Genomic DNA, 20,873 nt, shown 5'->3' with positions numbered 1-20,873 from the left:
AAAAATTCAATGCCGTATGTCCAAAAAAACTGCTTTAAATTAAAAATTGCCCACTACATGAATCATTTAAAGAAAAATATCTCCTCGAAGCTCCGAACGTCAGTTAATTGCGTGGGACAGTTTTATTTTCTTTTCCAGGCCCGACCTATGTAAGCGCAGATTTACAGAAGCTAGTCCGTGGAGACTCCGGCAAATTAATCAGGTGTCCCTTCACAATTTTCCAAATTTCAAACCAGCTCAATACTTAAAAAAAAAATACTATAACTCTTCCAAATGTTCAATGAAGCTAAACACACATTCTTTTAACTGATAACTTGTGAATCCAGTTGCCAAGAAATGGTTCTTAATACTACAAAGTAAACTATTGTAAATTTCTGTGATTATTTTTTTGCTTACACGGAATACGTTTATTTTTGTAAACAGTACTAAATATGTCTTGTGCTTACGGAAACTGTCGCATTATGTTAAATTTTGATAATTTTGATAATATGATGATATTTTTTTTTTAACGATGGAAAATATAATCGTTAGAGTCCCGGAAATTTCGCGGATTCCTCTGGCCTTAGGATGGAATTCAAAGTTATAGGTGTGCTCGACCCATGTTTACTTTCCCATTGGTTGATTTCTTAGCGAGAAAATTTTTATCCTTGTTATTTGGCACTACCTGATTCGCTTACTTCTCTCCTAGCTGGACATCGTTGGCTCACGGTCGTAGAGGGGGCGTGTCCAGATAACTGCGGTCCAATCATGAACACAGTGCGACAGTGTGGAGGTTTGCATTCTAGCTTGCGACTAAATGAATCCGCGAAATTTCCGTGGCTCTAATAATCGTAAATTTAACAATCAGCCTTAATTTTGTTTTATTATACTTATTGATCTGCGCATTTCTTCCTGAAAAGCTGTTCAGGGAACGGCTTACATATGACATTAACTAATGTAGGTGCTGGAACAACACAAAGCAGAAAACCCCCGGGAAAGTATCCGAAACCAGTATTACCGCGAAAATTTTTGGTAGCGGTACAGTTGCTTTCTTGGAAATGTAAAAATTTACACATGTCTGTAAATCTCCATTCCAATTCAATGTACAAAACAAAGTACAGTGCACCATTACTGTAAAATTTCAGTGCCTGCGTTTGATTTAGGTAGTACTGGAAAGGAAATCATTTGTTTTTAGATCAAAATAGTTCTCTGCCAGTAGTGATCGGCTGAAGGGTTTATTTGGTTCTAAATTTTATCGGAATATGTCATGAGGAAACCTCAGTATCACAATTACCACGCCTGGGATACAAAAAAAATAGCTATTTGTTCATGTTGAGTTTTATATTCATTAAACTATATTTTAATTTTTATTCATTCTTTTATTCTCATGATATTTTAGAGCAAATAAGACACAGCTCCAAATATCTATCAGACATCACTTTCACTAAATCTCTAGAAAATTCTGTATTTCACACTACAACTTTGTATAATTTTCTCATGAAATGCATTAAAAGTTGCAGTCGTTTTTAATCTGTAGTTAATTAAATTGAAAAATAGCTATAATATGAAAAAAGTTAAGAAATATTTTTTAAAAATAAATATCCTCGTCTTCAGACTGTGTTAACTTTTACAAGAATGACGTTTGCAGTTATAAAAATATTTAAACTCAAGGATATTTGAGTTTAAAAAATACACATATACAGCTAAGGGAAACCCCAAATTATTATTATTTCAAAGTAATACATCCAGTGTCTTCCAAACTATCAAACTGTTAGCTATGCAGAAACACGAATTCTGTGAATACCATTCTGTCCGTTTTAATATCCACCTATTATGTCGCCACAGCAGTGATAATAACAATTTTTATAAACAATAAAATAAAGTTTCTATAAAGATATGTGAGAGAAAATAAAAATATTATTATTTTTTAAAAAAATATATTTATTTTCATTATTTCTATCTTTTATTTGTTGACTTTATTTATACACTCTGTCAGTATTGTTTATCCATCACGGTCGAGTCAACTTTATTTGCGGGTGCAATTAATTTTATGACGTTTTGGCTGTCGAGTATATCATTTACTGCTTCTTGTTTTGTTTGGGGGGGGGGGGGTAATAAAAACACAGCTTATTCCGAGACCGCTCATTTAAACTCTCCATAAAACGTACGAACAGCGAGATTCATGGCCATTTTGAGTGGCCCGCCATATTACTGCCAACCTTTAAAGCGCCCCTCCCCCCTTCCCTTTTTTTACAAACTGTAGAACCATTTCCCAAGCGTTCCCGGCTTTTTATATTAAATATTTTATTAATTAACTTTAATATTTTTATATAAATACTTTTTAATTGTATCAAATAATGAATTCTGCGTGACTAAAACAAATAACATTTCTGCTTAGCAGCTGACCAAGACTGGTAAATTTCTGAACGTTGAAAGCAAAAGGCAGAATTATTCACAACAAAATCGGCGACAAACCTTGCTTCTTTAGTGAAATTCAGTATTTGTCACATGAATGCATTTGGTTTTTACTTTTAAAGAGTTCTATCCATTTTTTAACTAAGACAGTTTTTAAGCATTTTTTCTAGCAATTTTATATGTAAAACAGAATGTTAGCTGCGATTTTAGTATACATCATATGTGTATAAATATCAAACCTTCGAAATATCTCAAATTCGTAAATCAGGCACTGGTACTTATGAATGTTACAGCCATTTCAAACACATGACTCAATCAACCGAAGACCATTTGGACACTCCAGCAGACTAAACAAAACACAAATTTTGCAACAGTTAGCCTGATCTACGATCATGCATAGTTAATAAGTTGCCATGTCACGATACATACGCACTGACATCATCGTCATATACGTCATTCGAACGGGCAGCAAAGAAATTTCTTTCTTGAAGACACGCGTAATAATTACGAATTTAAACATATAGCATAGTTGAGCCTGATGTTCTTAAGAGATAAGAGCGAAACCACACTGGTGCATAGATCGTTAAGTCTCTGATTAGTATCCTGCCTTTCGACCTACACGTTCCCGGCTACACATTCTGTGGGTTAGGAAATAAAAGTGTTATTAAAATTCACTAAACGGTTAATGCTTTAAAGTTTTCGCTCACGTTAGAAGTTATACTTCTATAGTATTACTGAAATATTAACTTGAAACATTTTTAAACACACAACACTAAGCATATGTTTTTGCTTAAATGACTTGAATGAATCTGTAAGTACGTACTACAAAAAATAAACCCTTATTTTATTGAGCTATTTCAATTTTATCTTGTGTATAATGTGTTTTTTGTCTTCTATTTTGTTCGTCTTCTATGCATTCACACCTCGTTTATTTTATCTTGATTAAATTTTGAAACCTTGAACTTGGAAACACGAGGAAGGTCACTGTCTATGTTAGATTTTGATAGAACCAACCTTTAAAGCAGAATTCAAGGTGGCGCGCAAGTTGTATCGTATATCAACAAATATTTAGTGACTGTACCTCTTTTATAGGATCCAAATAATAAGTAAAAAAGTTTACATGTAAGAAAATTAAATTGTATACCAGTAGGGTAAGTATTGAATCACCGTTCCTCTTTTAAAAGGTCCGAATCATAATTATGGTGTGAGAGTTGAGAGATATAAGAGATATAGACAGAGATAGAGATAGATTTATATATACAGATACATGGAGAGATATAGAGGTATATTGATATAAATATAGATAGATACATAAGAAGAGATGTTGAGATGTATGTATATAGAAAATTATATAGAGGGATAGAGAAGTAGAGAGCCATTTGGAGATATAGAGACAGTAGAGAGAGATATAGTGAGTTAGAGGTATATAGAGCTAGAGAGATATATAGAGATATAGAGGGCGAGATGGAAATAAATATAGATATAGGGCTATATAGAGAGATGATTTGCCTGAGTGTTCCTACTTGAAACCAATTGTAAAAAAATAATTAAATAGGAATCCAAACGCATACCAGGCATAAATAGTTATTATTTTATTATAATTAATTTAAAAAAATTTAAAAAAAATCCAGTGACGATAATATAACCACGCCCCTTGACGTAAACAAGCGCCCGCTCTACTGTTGTGCTACAACGTTATTGGAAATTTAGAAGGAGAATATATATTATAATCATTGTAATGCCAGTGTTTATGAGGTATTTTATAACTTTTCATTACTTTTCACTATGACAGTTTTAGTTAACCAAAAATATTTCAGTGTAGTTTCACTATCATAAAGTTACATTTGGCATACCAGAACGTTTGGTATGTCCCCTTATGTTTACAAAAGTGACTATATACGAGTTTAATGTTGCTAAATTTGGGACCGCCATCATTGTGACACATTTATGTTCATCTACTGCCGTTTTATTTGTACGAAATTACTATCAATTTACGAATACAGAGAGATAAGTTGTTTACACATTTAAAGGTTACTAATTTAAGGACTAGACTATAATGTACTTCTAGATGTTGCTTGGAACATACGACAACGCTGATTGCAATTTTGTCTGAAGACTCTCAATAACAGACAAATAAAGATAAATATGTAAACACACAGAAAACAAGCCACAATGAGAGGATGTAAAAAAAAGACGTTGTTAGCCCACTGTGACCAATTGGGCTGTAATAGTTTCTTGACTGATTCCTTTCAGGGAATTTTCTCTGATTTTATGTTTTAAATTTTTTTGCATTGCCTGATTTTGACATGTTTAGTATTTATGTCTTTGCATATTTATCATTTTTGTCTGATTACTGAGTTTTCTTATGACACGCAGCACAATCAGCAAGGACGTACGTACTAAACAACATCTTAAATCTATCTTCATATTGCAAGAATCATTCAATAAAGGTAAAATATTTGTGTTACTTGCGTTGTCCATCAAAGAATGAAAATATTTGTGAATAATGGCGATTATATTTACTCGAGGGTGATTTTCTTGATATAGAAAGACAGTCTTCGTTTGGATGGTCTTTTTTTTTTCCTTCCGGTAGAAGACGTCTTGCGTAGCCAGTGCTCTTGTATCTAGAATGTATTGAAGGCTATTGATGAATCTTCCTTCAACCCTGAAACATAACCGCAAGATCTTTAAGCTTTAAGGGACATTCACACTACCAAACTAGGTTTTCTATAATTCAGAAATACAAATTTCAGTACACATATGATCAGAATATTTTTTTTTTTTACTGAAACATCGGCAAATATTGAATGTATGAAAATTTAAAAAGAAAAAAAAATATGCTTTAATCACAGTCACTGAAAAATATTGAGAAACAACCCACATACGATATTTATTTTAGTTTATATCTTTATTTGGTAATATTTCCTTCTTCTATAAGCACTATTTATTTTTTCGTTTAAGATTTATATTAGAAAATAATTCCTAGAACTTTAAATATGCTGTTGGAACTAGAATAAATAAGGCACATATTTACATTTATATTAATTTTCAACACGTGTATCAAGAATCTAATTAAAAATATCATTTATTAAAACCGTTTGAGCGACATAAATTATAATGTGCATTGTACCATAAATTAAATGTTTTGGAGCCATGTTAAAATTTGGCTTACGCTTTTATAACATCAGTGCCATCAATTTCCATCGTTTATTCTCCACTCGTCAAAGCTTTGAGACCCAATAAACACACCAAATATTCATTACGAACGACGACCAGAGGACTCACAAGACCATTTCAATAACCTAAATCAGGCGCTTAAATCATCAAAACGAACAATGAACACAGTTAGGAAAGTTGGTAAATCTCTATCGGATGGTTATTGGCTGGTATGATTGGAAGTATGGAACCGGTATTATCCGGTTAGTTCATCCATTTTTCCGATTCCTAAAAAAAAATCTTTTTTTTTTCGTCAATTAATAAAACCTGTTCATAGTGAATCAAGTTCTTAACGGATTGCTTTGAAATTTTGATGGAGTGTTGCATTTAAATAAGCGCGTGTTTTTATATACTTATGTCACAGCTGTGACAGGTAAAAAGATAGATAAGTGAAACTATGTTTATATAAATTTATGTTTGTGTGTTCGTGTTCTGTTTTGAGAAATAGGACATAGATGGAACGGAATGAATGGAACGGAGATCACATGGCGCGTAAATGTGGGAGATGGCATAAACTAAATTTAAAAAACCAAAGTGATACATTATAGTTTTATCTGTTCGATAAATTTAAACAAGATGGGCAGCATTTCAATAAAATTTCTTGTCGAAAATCAGGTCCAAAGCCGGGGTTTAGTATTTTTTGAAGTCTTTTTCGCTTTTATCGTAGCCGTGTAAATTTCACTGTAAATTTTTGGTCTACAAATTGAATGATTAGATAGTCGACGTAGCTGCTTCGGCAGCGAATTCTAGTGGCAGGTGCGGTAACTACGCGCGATTCGCTTCCAGAATTGTATTTGGAAACACAATTTGCGTAGTTTATCACACTCGGCATTATTTTTAAGTATTATAAGTTAAATTTCGTGTCCAAAATCTTAGTTTCGTATTATACGTGCATTTTCAACATGATAAACATTAATTTGCTCGTTACCGAGGCTACCTGTAACTTCTCTGGTACGCAATGAAAGACTCGTCCAGATTTTTTTTTTTTTATGCACGAACGAATCAAGTACTGATTTTTGAAAGCATTTAAGGGACCTGCGTTACGCCTTTATATTATTTTCTTTGACGTATCAAATTAGAGTTCTTCTTCTTTTCACAGACGAGAGAGTCAAACTCCCGATCGTGCATCTTCGGTTTTTTTTTATCAGTGTAAATATTTTTAATGTAGCTATACTTACCTAATATAACCAACCATCCACAATGTTTTAAAGTATTTATAATGTAGCTAACCTATCCTAATCGACCGCAAAATTTTAAGCCACACAGATTTATACAATGAGATAGAACGGCAAAAAAAGCGAGCCTGAACTTCGGGTGTGGCTCTCTCGTCTGTGAAAACAAGGCTTCCCTTCCACTCAGATCTCACAGTTATCCTGTGACGACGAGAAGGCTGCGCGCCAGTCCACAGCCTTGCGCTTAGAGGCGATACCGAAGTATAAACACCAGCGAGCTCTCGCACTTAGCATCCCACCTAACCAACACAAACAACAAACACACCCATGGCGAGGAGGGTCATTTAAACCACGCCAAGCAAGCAAATGTATCCTAAGGGAATGTTGTGAATATTGTCAAAGCTCACGCGATATATATATAATTTTTTTTTGTGTTTTCTTTGCGCTTGTATTCCCCTTGGACAAATCACTTTAGGATTGAGCAAAAGTCTGCCTTTCAACTGTGTCTGGTTTCCAGACACGGGCGAACTTGATGATGGATCGATACCCGGTTTGAAGAGGCAAACTTCCGCCCTCGACTGGAAGTTTAGTTGATCGTCCAATTAGTCATCGGGGAGGGGCGACATTCATGTCGACGGCTTGGCCGACACAAGAGTCAGCTCATTAGGCGTCGCTTATTCAATGTCGTCCTTAATTACACCTTCGTGTTCGCTTCTGATTTCCTATAAAGCTACACAGGGGAAAAAATGTCTGTACTCAAACAAACGATTCCTTTGGAAACCTGTTGCCAAGAAATAATTTGTTAAATGTTCTGCAAGAAAGATATTGTAACATTGTAGAACACATGCCTTTTTTTTTTTTAAATTAAAATATGAACACATTTTTGATATAATCCTGAGAAATTTTTAATTGGCGCATAGTTTTAGTTTTTTTTTTTCATGTTCCATTCGAGCATAATTTTTCTTACAAATGTAAAATATAATCAAATAATAATCTATATGACTTAACATTTGTTTATTAATGTTCTCAATTAATATTGACAAGCTATTCAGGAAACGTTGTAGAAATTATTTTAACTATTGGAGGTACTGGGATGAATAAATTAAAATAAATTTCGGGGTGAGAATCCGAACCCACGTTTACTGCGAACACTCTTTTATTATGAAACAGTTGTTTTCACGTAAGTGTACAAATGTACAAGTATCTGTAATTTTACATGAATCTATCGGTTTCATTTACAAATATATATAATACATATAATAAATAATATATAATATATATTATATGTATATATATTATATATATTACAGTGAAGCTGGTCAGCGATCCATTCCAAATGTTCGCAGTGGTATTATTAATGAATAAATAAATAAAATAAGAATGGACATAACGTATAGTTTACATAAGGGATTCTTATTTCCCGGTCTCACTCTCCTTGTATTTCGTCATTAATTTGTTATTAATTATATTACTAAAATTTCAAATCAATTCCTACCTAGTATTTGTTGTTTGCCACAAAAGTTTTACACGAATATTCACCTAGTGTAACATAATGGTTGTAAAAAGTCGCGCAATTCTTTGAATTTTTTATTATATGGTGGCGATAAGATCAAAAATCTTTGAAAATTGTTACGTCTAGTGATGTTCAGAAGATACAAGGATTTATTTTTCACAAGTATCCATTATGCCGATGGGTGTTTTGCATTCCTTGTCATCATGATGTGGCTGCCAGGGAGATTATATTCACCCAGCGATGGGTTGGCTTTGTCTATAGGTAGAGACCCGGAAAATTCGCGGGTTCAATGGCCTCCAGGATAGACTCCAATATACTCTCCACACTCGGGCAAATGCCAACTGTTCATTGGCTGCTTACTTGTGAGTCGTCTCGACTGGGTGGCCTGTGATTCGACACTTCTATGAGTGAGGGTCTCTAATTGGCCCTCAGTCCTCCAGATTAACAATGAACCAATGACAGAAGCAGCACTAAGGTATAATTATTTGAATTTTAGCATAACACGAAATGAACCCGCGAATATTTCGGGTCTCTATCTATAGGACTTGGGAAGTATTATATTCACTGAAATGGAGTCGCGCGGCCAAACAGTTCCAGACCTATCCGAAGAACATCGCTCGGTCGGGCAATTTCACTATCAGAATAAAAATAAATAAATATTAAGTAAGAGTTACTCTTTTTCAGAAAAAAGATTGCTTGATATTTTTACTAATTCTGTGTTTAAATAGCTTAGTAAAATGTAATAGCTATTCGGTACTATAAATACTTTAAATCATTATATCTGTACTAAATTATTTAAGTAGTTTTTATTGAATAGCATTTCCAGTATTTTTATTATTTCACCGTTTAATAATGGATACTACAGGGTTAGGTATATATCTAATTAAAAAATAATAATTTGAACGTAATAACATTGTTAAATAAAATAAATGAATGTTTATTATATTTTGGTTATTTTGACTATTATTTTTCTATGATTTAATAAACGTATTTTATATTTCCAGATATTTTTTTCCCTTCTGTTATTAATTATTCTTACTAACGTCTTTTAAAGAACAATTTTCGTTGTAAAATAAATTGAAACACATACAAAAGATAGAACACTAGAAGCAAGCAAATATTTAATGGTTATATTAAACAAAATATTTTTAGTGAGAGGAGGAAAAATTATATAGAATTCATTTTGCTTCAAATCTATTTTTTTTGTCTTTATATTGCAGGAATTGTATCTATTTTTATTTTAATAGTAACAAATTTTACATTAAAACAAATACTTTAATTGTTTTGTGTTTACATATGTCGTCTCTAAGAAGAGTATTTCTTCAGAACCTTGCTGTACACAGCTTCTTGGATACAGTCTATAACAGTCGGTGAGTCAGCCCATAACATACAGGAATTTACGAGCAAATAACATTTTTTTAGTATCCGGATGATGTTGAAAACATCCATAAAAACACAGGTCGGTTTTGGACTAGCGGCAAAGAGGCCGCGCGAGATGACTTCAAGGGTGTTCGTAGCGTGACGACAGAACGACGGCGACATGACGATGACGCGATGACATAACGAAGACAACGTAAGACTAAAAAACGACACGACGACACAATGACGACATAACGAAGACAACGTGAAGAGACAATGACACGACGATACGATGACGTTACAATAACGACACGACAACACGATAACGACACAACGACAACACGATAACGACACAACGATGACAAGATAACGACACAATGACGACACAACGACGACATGATGACATAATTAAGATAACGTGATGACGACAAAACGACACAACGTCCCGATGATAGTACAATGACGACACGATGACGACACAACGACGACGCGAAGACACGACAACGCGAAGACACAATGACGACATAACGAAGACAACGTGATGACAACACGACAACGCTATGATGGCCCTACGATAGCACACAACGACACAATAACGGTTTCAACGAACCGATATATTACTTCTGAGGTGAGATTTGAGAGACAATAGCTTTGAATAGTGAGTTGAAAAATATAGAAAAATATGGAAAAAAATCAAATTTTAGAAAATGAGTAAAATATGCAAAATTAAACAAAAAAGGTCCAATTTTAGTTTTAAAAAAAGTTGTTTAGTTAGGCTTAAATGGCACAAAATCACGTAAAAATTGTTATAATATCGAAAAGTATGTTAAATAATTCAAAATATGCAACAATATTAAAAATATTTGAAATTCATATGTGTGCAAAAGTGTACAAAAGTATGATAAAAAATGCTAAGGTTTAAATTATGCGAAAGGTATGTAAAAGTATGCGAATATATGCGAAATATGCAAAAGTAAGCTAAATAATTTTAAAGTATGGAAAATTTTGAGAATGTATGGAATAGATAGATACCTAAGTAAGGGAAAATAAGGATTAGAATACTAAAGTATGCGAGAAAGGAACAAAGTATATAAAAATTTGCAAAAGTTGGCAAAAATATGGAAAAGATGAGAAAGTCAGTTTATGTATACCTATGAACAATTATGCTAAAGTAATTACTTGTATTCAAAAAAATGTAAAAGTATCAAAAAGTATGCGAAAGTATGCGATTATAAGCATTAGTTTGTAAAAGTATGAAAATTGGACGAAAGTAAGCGAAAGTGAACAAAGTTTACGAAAGATAACAAGTGTGTATGAATTATGAAAATGTTTGCGAAATATGCGTTTGACTGGGAAGTATGTGGAAGTATGTAAAAGCAATAGAAAATATACAAAAATATGTTGAATTTTACAAAAGTGTGGAGTGGTCTGCATAAGTGGATATAAGTGCGTATGGAAAAAGATCAGAAAAAATTTGGAGAGAAAGTGAATGTATGATAAAACATTAAAATTTACGGAAAAGCATGGGAAGTATGGAGAACTAAATATAAAGTGTTCGATATTTTTTAAAAAAATTTAAAAGTTAAATAGTTTCCAAAATTATAAAGTTAAACGAAACAGTATGAAAGTGTGCGAAAAAGTGCAAAGTGTGAAAAAGTTAGTTTACAAAAGTAAGTGTGCAGTAGTGTTGAGTGTTTACAAAAGTAAACAATGAAGAACAAAAGGGATAGTAACAACTGTAACGAACATGGTAAACGGAAAACGGCAAAGACCATTCTTTTTTTTAACCTCCACAGCAAACCGAGGGATGTTATTAGTTAAACGTGTGTATTTGTCTATGGAATCGTAGCTCCTAAACGAACGAACGGATTTTAATTTTTTTTTGAAAGGTACTTGATCGAGAGTGTTCTTAGTTAAGATTCAACAAAATCTGTCCAGCCGTTTGAAGATATTCAGCTCTTTTCTAGCCGATGAAGATAATGCGATAAACTTTCACAGGTCTGATTGATTCAAAATTTGGTATCATGTTATCTCAATGATAAAGCAAGAACATGGTAAACATGACCTGATGCAGTATGGTATGGATGGCGTAGTACGGCACGAACTACCTAAACAACACAACGGTGAAATACGTGTTTAATGCATTTTAACTAATATATAACAGTAGCTACAAATGAGATTTACTCCACAATCTTTCATACTCAGTCAGTGGCCATAAATTAAGCCACGTAAACGTTACTGTAAGCTGATTGATGAGTTTTGGTTCTTTTGGGACGGGGTTGGCATGACTTCTCCCTGCCCGCTTCTTGACTTCGCCATTGTTGGGAGCCAGGGTTGCTGGCTGGCGCATTCGCCTCGTACCAGAGGCCGACAGTGTCCGCTTCCCGGCGGGCTGAAAGCAGGTTGTCTGCGCGTGGGAAGAGTAGCAGAGTCGGCCTGAGACATCAGGTATTCACCGGCATTTTGTCACTGATCGTGGCATGGGCGTAGCGACCGAAGAAACCGTTCTCCCATGGAGTGAAACTAGACCGTCATTACGAGGGCAATTGATTATGCGTAGAGTCCCGGAAATTTCGCAGATTCCTCTGGCCTCAGGATAGAATTCAAAGTTATAGGTGTGCTCGACCCATGTTTACTTTTCCATTGGTTGGTTTCTTAGCGAGAACTTTTTTTATCCTTGTTATTTGGCACTACCTTATTCGCTTACTTTTGTCCTAGCTGGACATCGTTGGCTCACGGTCGTAGAGGGGCGTGTCCAGATAACTGCGAGCCAATCATGAACACAGTGCGACAGTGTGGAGGTTTGCATTCTAGCTTGCGACTAAATGAATGCGCGAAAATTTAGTGGCTCTAATTATGTGAAATGGGGACTGCAAACAAACTAAAAAAAAATGCATACAAATGTTAATGCAATATATTAAGATATATATCTATATATTTAACGTATTTGATAAAAAGCCGCTTGCTTCGCTTCTTGACAGTCTGATGCGACTCGTGATTCACTATTTGAAACACTACTTTGGAAGTGGCATTGGCAGAAAAAAATCGCGGGTTCATTTCGCGATAGGCTAGAATCCAAGTGCGTCGCTTCAGTGATTGGAACACAGTTTGCCTGAACGACTGTGAGCAAATGAATGACCCTCAACGTAAGAAGTATCGAATCATAATCATCCCAGTTAACAGGTGTCACGAGTCAGTAGCCAATGAGCTTGTATAATATTCCCGCGTACATTGAGGATCGTGGAGTCCATCCTAGAGGTCATTCAAACCGCGAATTTTTCCAGTCCTAGGCATTTCGTATCGAAGAACTTTTACGACCAGGGCTGCAGTGAAGATGACCTCACGCCGCGACATCATCGTTCCCCCAGGAGTGACCAGAGGGGGGGGACTGCAGGCGAGTGACATCATCGACGGCCGAAACGGCCGCAACGTAACCTTCGCGACGGGCGCCGCGGAACACGACGAGCTTAAGGCGGGGAACCACCCCAGGAAACCTTGAGCATGAACAGAGATAGACCATTCCAGATGTCAGGGATCATTTTATTTCATGTCCAAATGTAATTTCATAATTTTTTTATCGGTAAATACAGAACTACCATGTTTTTTTTTTATAAAGGCCCAGAAAGATACATTTGTCTTGTTCTGTATTTCATTTCATTCAGTAGGTTAACTTATAAATGTTTTTTTTTGCCATAAAGTCGTAATAGCGGGCCTGTTCGTTTCTCTGAGGTTTAGTGTTTTTTTTTTTTATATTTCTGATTTTGCATTTATGAATTTTTCCCACGACAAACAGTGCAAAACGTCAATGGCGTACGTCCAAGAAATTGTATTAAAAAACAAACATTTTACTAAAAATTGTGAAACACACGATAGCTTTATACGAATTAATGCTGACTTATGTAAATCTCCCTGAAAACCATTAAAAATAATTATTTACGTGCTAAAACCATTCATAGATATCAACATGTATTTATATAACGAACTTAAAACAAAAAAAAAAAATTAAACAGTATTGAAAGGGCTAGATGATTTAGGAATGGACCCTCCTTGAGCCTGCTTGCACAGACGTGTGACGTTGAGCTGCCCATCTCGTGAAGTTCGCGTATGAGCCTCGGGGGTGGCAGCGGCGATTGGAGCGGTCTTCTGTCGCAACGCCCGGAATCTCGCGAACAGGTTGTGACACGTCGCGGCATGGCATGGCGTTCAGGATGGCAAGGGGGGTGGGGGCAAGTGGAGGGACGTGGGAGACGGCATGGCAGTAGACGGGGGAAGGGGGGGGGCGAGGCTATTACCGAATACCTCAGCCCGGTGATTGGCGGGCACGAGAGGACGCGGGGGGGGGGGGGGGGGGGGGGGGGGGGCGTCCTACGTCGACGGCGAGAGCTCGTGGGCCGACTGATTCAGGGGCAGCCCTGCGCTTTGCCGCTTACCTCTGCGGTATTTTTATTGTTTTTTGACGTGACGTCAAATAAATCGATGAACGCCGGCTGCACGCACGGAAAAGTGTCCCGCTACAGCACTTTGTCCCGTTACGTTGTATCCCGTTACGCTCATTGTACGATTGCGCCGCATCTATCTCTCTTCCACTCGATTGGAACGACCATCGATTTGACTTTTTCGAGGCACATTAAACTTGAAACACTCCCATTCGTTTCATACTTTTCCTATCATCGTCCTATCCTTGACAGAATAACACAGATTGGAAGAAGTTAAATAGCAAACATGTATAAAAGTTATAGTTAAAATAATCTCTTCGTTAAAGTAATAAACATATTTGAATTAATGAGTGCAAATAAAAGTAAATTTATCAATTAAATTGTATATTTCATTTCACTCCTTCTTTGTATCCATATACAAAAGTGATAATTCAATAAAAATGATTAAACTTTATTCATAAAAGTATGCAATCATTTCATCAATGTTTTGTTATGACGTTGTCACGTTAAACTATCGTCCGTAAACCGACTTTACAGACAACAAATTTTTTTATACGAGCCTTAATGCACCAACTTTCTCTTCCAGAAAATAGTTTGGCCAAGGGACCTCCTCGCGGAAAATTTGGAAAAGCAAACCAACCTGGATTCAATTTATACCATATTTTTACTAATAAATTTAAATATTCTTTCCTGATAAATTATTATCAATGGATAAGTTTTGTGAATACCAATGGCCAAAAACTTTGAAATCACTACATTAAATAACGAAATATTTTTTTAAGTTTTTTCGAGACGAAATCAAGAAACCATTGATTTACATAGACAAAAAATTTAAAGCTTCTTTTCCCCCATTAATTTCAATAATTTTAAACACGAGGTACACAAACAAGGGAATAAAAAGAAAATTATTTCGGTACAGCACACAGGCGTAGGTAGAATTCTAAGTAGGTACCTATATTTCTGGAAACGTCTATAAACTTCTGGAACATTTTAAAACTTAATGTACATGACATCCTATACGTTCTCCAATATAAAGTATTCCAAAATTATTGAAAAAACATCTTCCATGCAGCAAAAATGTTTCTAAAGTTTTTAACTTAATGTATCCAGCTTTGAATATCTTAGAACGAATTTTAATACTATGCATACTGAGGAAGAAGTGAATTATTTAACTTCTAAAGCTATTATTTACCTTGCACTAATACGTGGGCGAATAAAAATTTGCTTTGGACCAAGGCTTAGGACAATAATAATATTAATTAAAATAAATTCGAACAAATTTGATTGTAAGAGCATATTGCTAGATCTTTGGTGAAATTTTGCCTATTTACTCTAACAGTTCCATCACTTTATTTTATGTATTAGTTTGGAAGTTATTTTTTGAACAATTGCGGCAGTTATCACGTCCATAAAATCATATATATTGTGGCAGTTTGTATTGGTCACGAACGTTTCGTGTTAATTTGCTACTTTAAAATCTTTTAATTCCTCGAGAGAAACACAACCTCACTTGTTTACAATGTTGAATCATCATATTGTGACATCACAAGTCATAGTTGGATTACTGCTGTGTGCTGTTTAAGAGAGTATCCTTCAAGCAAAATCATTAGGATTTCTTCCAAAACAGCTTCAAACTCAGGGGTACCAACCGAGATCTTAGCAAGAAGAATACAACCGGAAGACTAGCTTATATATCGATTGTTTGGACTAGAGTGAAGAACCTTCTATAACTTTCTGTTAAAAAAATTAAAATGGAATCCTTTACGGAAATAATTTCATCCTACCAAATAATGGCACCGCCATAAAGTTTCCCACCCAAGAAAAAATATTCATGGAACACCCCGGGGGAATCGAACCAGATATCCTTGTTGGACCTTGAAGAATGTCTTGATAACTTTGGAGGTTCCCTTCGATGTCCACGGACTCTGGTGTAACCTGTACTTGACGAGGTGTTCTCATGTTCAGAAATAACAATTACCGGTGTTATTCCTTCTTGCAGTTACAGTTTCCAGGACACAGTTTAGTATGTGGTTAAAGTTGATGTTTACCGTGTAGTTTTTTTTTTAATTCTCTGTGGCATGTAAATATTGAATATAAATAATAGCTATAGAAGTCAGCAAGCCATAAAACAAATATTTTGTGCACTTCTGGATCTAGTGTGACTGCCCGACACTAGATGGCATTGTAATCGCCTCGTCGAGATGGGGGCGCGAGTAATTTAACTTTGTGTCACATGGAAACCACATAAATGAACAAGAAATATGAATGCACAAACGCACAGAAAACCAGTCGAAATCCGCAGTTGTCAAATGTTGGAACGCATAGACGGCACAGGGAGGAATTCCCGTGGAGGGAAATTAGTCGGGAAAAAATATATCATAGCACAGACAACGAAGAGAATTTTGTAACAGGAACAGAAAAAAAATAGACGAACGACAATCTTGGACAACACAACGACAGATAGACGTATCCAAAGATGATACAAAACGGATATTCTGGACAACACAGCGACAACGGCTCAGAGTAACACAGTTGGCTTCCTATGGCAAACAGGTGCGAAATTTTGGGAACTGACTTTGTTCCCGTCACCAAAATAAAAATATTTAATTCAAACTTCCCCATTGCAACAGTTGCGAAATTTTGGGAACTGACATTGTTCCACTCATCAAAATAAAATTATTTAATTCAAACTTCCCCATTGCAACAGGTGCGAAATTTTGGGAACTGACATTGTTCCCCTCATCAAAATAAAAATATTTAATTCAAACTTCCCCATTGCAACAGGTGCGAAATTTTGGGAACTGACATTGTTCCCCTCATCAAAATAAAAATATTTAATTCAAACTTCCCCATTGCAACAGGTGCGAAATTTTGGGAACTGACATTGTTCCACTCATCAAAATAAAATTATTTAATTCAAACTTCCCCATTGCAACAGGTGCGAAATTTTGGGAACTGACATTGTTCCCCTCATCAAAATAAAAATATTTAATTCAAACTTTCCCATTGCAACAGGTGAGTAATTTTGGGAACTGAAATTGTTCCCCTTATCGAAATAAAAAATATTTAATTCAAACTTCCCCATTGCAACTTCCCATAATTACGAACATTTGCGCGACTTCTAACACCCATTACATAACACTCAGGAAATATACGTTTCGGACATTTTTTGAGAGAACGACAAAATGCAAGTGCCGTACAGTGTAGAATTGACAGGTGAGTCGATTAAATGGTAGCAACGACGAGAAAAATGACCAGTATGTACTAACATGGCAACATGGCATTGTGTACAATGTTCGCAGAATTTCGCGGCCATTGTCTGAAGTAGCTTGGCTTCTGGGTTGTAGCCGCGTCGCCATCATCAGGGAGCAGTTACCAGGTAACTTATAGTTTTGTCTCCAATACTTGAACACGATTAATTATGAGTGATCAAGCACGCTCAGCTACCGGCAGCAGGATGGGCAGACGTTGCTTTTGTTTGTGTGAATTTCCTGCCACTGGCTAGACTTGAGTTCACGGCCAGGTCAGTGGCCAGGCGACAACGGCACGGCACGGCGGCATACGCACGGACGTAAAAAAAAATTTGGTCCTTTACACTCCATGGCCGCAATTTAACTCGCCATAGCTGATGTTTGTACAACAGCCGATAGCGTAGACAGAGACCTGCGCGCGCATCTCTTCCCCCCTCCCCCTTGTTTGGCTAACTGTATCCCACGGAAAATTTGTTGTTTACAGAAGTTGAAAGAGACTTCGTGGCGTCGTGCTCGACGTTTTTTTTTTTTTTTTTTTTTGCCTGCCGAGATTTCGTGTTAACTGAAATTTACAGACGTGCTATTCAAGACCGGGGCAGTGAAATTCACATCGCACCAAATGAATCCGCGCAATCTGAAGATGTGCTGATTGAGGGATAGGTGTAAGCAAACTTGTGTTTTTCAACTACATTACTGGTTTGCCAATCACACGGTAGTTTCCGCACCCGCCGCTTGATGTATTTATATATAAGTAAGTAGCTAGCTGCTCCCCGATGATGTCGACTGCAATGTCGACCGAAAACGTCGGTGAATTATTCGCCAAGGACGCGGGGCTGCAACCTAGAAGCCAAGCTACTTCGTGGCATTGCGCGTGTGTGTTTGTCGGCGTGTGTCGGAGCAGAGCCGGTCTGGTGCCGCCGCTGCTGGCCATCAAAACTTTACTAAAATAGGTTTGCCATGAGAATTTTTGATCACTTAAGGCTAGTTTACAATTAAGTATTTGAGTATTAACTGTTTAGACTCAGAACGCTTTAAAATATAACCGTGTATACGAGATTTTCTGTTGACACAATCAGTACTTCCTTTAAATTTAAAAAACCCTTCACTGCGAGTGCCCACTTGCACTTGCAAAATCATAACAGTGAAATGGGAACGATAAAGGTACCTTCCCCCCCCCCCTCAAGATTCCAACAGATCAACAGATTTTCACCCCTGATGACAAATTATAATGATTGAAATTTCTCGAAATGGATGGTTTAAGCTTGATTTAATTATTTTCAATGATGAAAAATTTAGGATTTGTGTTACAAGAATTCTGATAAATAAATTGGGGTGGTCGTGGGGTTGTTGATGGTGCTTCCAAATATGCTGCCTTTTTGTTGATGGTGTTTCCTTTTTTTTTGTTGATTGCGCATGCAGAACATTTTTCTTATTTCTTATGCCTTCGAAAGTCAAAATTCTCTACCAAATATTCTAGACGGCCGTCTCGAGAGACCTCCCGCGGGTCTCATCTGGCCGGCGGCGCGCTTGTTCACAAGCGACCACGAGCAGTCCCGCCTCGCTTTTGCGCAACGCGCTGACGACATCGACTCTTCCGCGGGGCTCGCCGGAACCTGTTTCCACGTTATGAAGAAAAAAAAAAAAAAAAATCCAATCTGCGGCGCGTGGGAGGCGAACGTTCTCGGAAAGTGAAAAACACTTGAAAAATCGGCCCGTTTGAATTCCGACGGCTTACTCACGTCTCGTTTTCCTTTTCGGCTCAAAACACGCTTGCGGGGTCAGTAACATGGAGTGCATGTTGATGTTTAACGAAACAAATATCTTTATTATTTGATTTATAAAGTTTTCAAATCATTACAGGCTACACGTACATTTAAGATCCAAAATACATAGTTAAAAGTTCGAGAATAATATCTATTTTTTCCCTGCAGAAGTATTTAAGTGTTTGTACATTTTTTTAAATATTTTAAGAGAAAATAAAAAAATACGTCTATTAAAAGTTTAATTTTCATTTACTGAGTGTGCTAACTTAGTGACCCAAAAAACTGTAAACTACGTCGGAAACTTGGTGTGTTCTGATACCGCTTTTTAATTAAAAAGTATTTAGCCAGCATTTTATATTTAAAATTTTGTAAGTTTCATGGACGTTTTCAAAACAGCAGTTAGTAGTTGGGAAATCCAAGATGAAATATCAGGTTTAAAATTTTTATTTGGCCCCTAATGCAGGGTTCTTACGTAAACACTGGAATGTTGAATGACCCCCGCCTACCTCGACACAGCGTGCAGAGCTTCGGAAAAAAAATTTGCCCAAGATATCAGAGTACAGTCTGTTTATATAATTTTTTTAAAAAAAAAGCTTAAACGCGCGCTTTCAGAATAACGTTTAGATATGAAACAAACAGCCTGTACGGAATTTTGAAAGCACTCAAGGTACTTGCAAGACATTGTCATCTTCATTCTCAGTGGCCAATCGGACCTCAAAGTTGGCCTATGTACGATGAGAAGACTGCACATAAAGGCGATACCTTGCTAGAAGCACCAGGGAGCTTCGCACTTATCAAGCCTCAACGACACACACACACACACACACACATAAATACACACATACCTTCACACACATACACACACCAACACACATACACATACACACATACACATACACGCATCCACATACACACATCCACATACACATAAACACACACACATACACACCAACATACACACACATGCACCTGTGACTAGGCCTCTCATGCATGTAATCATGTTCGTAAACGGACTTCTTCAAAACTATTACGCTTGTAAGCGACGTAAAGACGTCACGTCCACGGCTCTCCAGCTCTAAAACACTCTGCACCAGAGTGTCGCCTCGAGTAGGCGGCTCGGAAAATATGTGGTTTCTCAACTTGAAATATAACCAGCGGGAGCGGGGCTGACCTGCAGCCAGGATAACTTGGCAACGATCGCCGATGTCTATCCTGAGTCTACGGACTTGTCGGAATAACATCGGGGATTTAGGGACTGAAGGTGGTTCCAAAATACCAGCTGCCACCTGAAAGGTTCTGGAAGATTTTGTATCTGTTTACTAAATTTTTTCTTACTTTAATTAGACGCACTAAATGTTGATTTTTTTTTTGCTTTCTCATTATCATCTGTTAAGAGCTTTTTCTAAAATTTTAACTCGATGCCCTTTTTTTATATTTGTTTTAAGAATATTTTTTTTTGCATATTGGATTAAATTTCAGTAAAGGTACCATTTCACAGCTTTTACAAGTTTTATGTTGTTTTTTTTGGTTATTAATTATGTTGATCCACTTTCCGAGAAAAGATTTTGAGACTAGCTTTGTGTTTTAAATTTTTTTCCAGCATTTCCTGTGGCTCGTGATTGGCTGGGTTTATTTCAGGTACATTTCCACTGTTATCACGTCTATCATGGCCGTCCAGTTCGGAAGCAAACGCGTCCTGAATGGCGCGGCCAACTAGAGCAATGGCTTATCATACAGACGGCCGCCAATTACAAGGGAACAATCGCTAG

The 20,873-nt window shown here is 36.3% G+C and overlaps 1 protein-coding gene across 3 annotated transcripts in view; it reads right to left on the bottom strand.

The window, feature by feature from the left end:
• The window catches only part of LOC134539580 (octopamine receptor beta-2R-like), a 697,934-nt gene that overhangs the window by 370,428 nt on the left and 306,633 nt on the right, over nucleotides 1–20,873 (bottom strand). For all 3 annotated transcript variants that reach the window (XM_063381737.1, XM_063381735.1, XM_063381736.1), the window contains one exon: nucleotides 4,918–5,059. The gene's annotated coding sequence lies outside the window, so the exon portion shown is untranslated. The remainder of the gene's footprint in view (nucleotides 1–4,917; nucleotides 5,060–20,873) is intronic.

This window comes from Bacillus rossius, chromosome 15, assembly GCF_032445375.1.
Source record: "Bacillus rossius redtenbacheri isolate Brsri chromosome 15, Brsri_v3, whole genome shotgun sequence".
Classification (NCBI taxonomy): domain Eukaryota; kingdom Metazoa; phylum Arthropoda; class Insecta; order Phasmatodea; family Bacillidae; genus Bacillus; species Bacillus rossius.
Note: the sequence above shows the minus strand (reverse complement) of the source record. Positions and strands in the feature narration are given on the sequence as shown.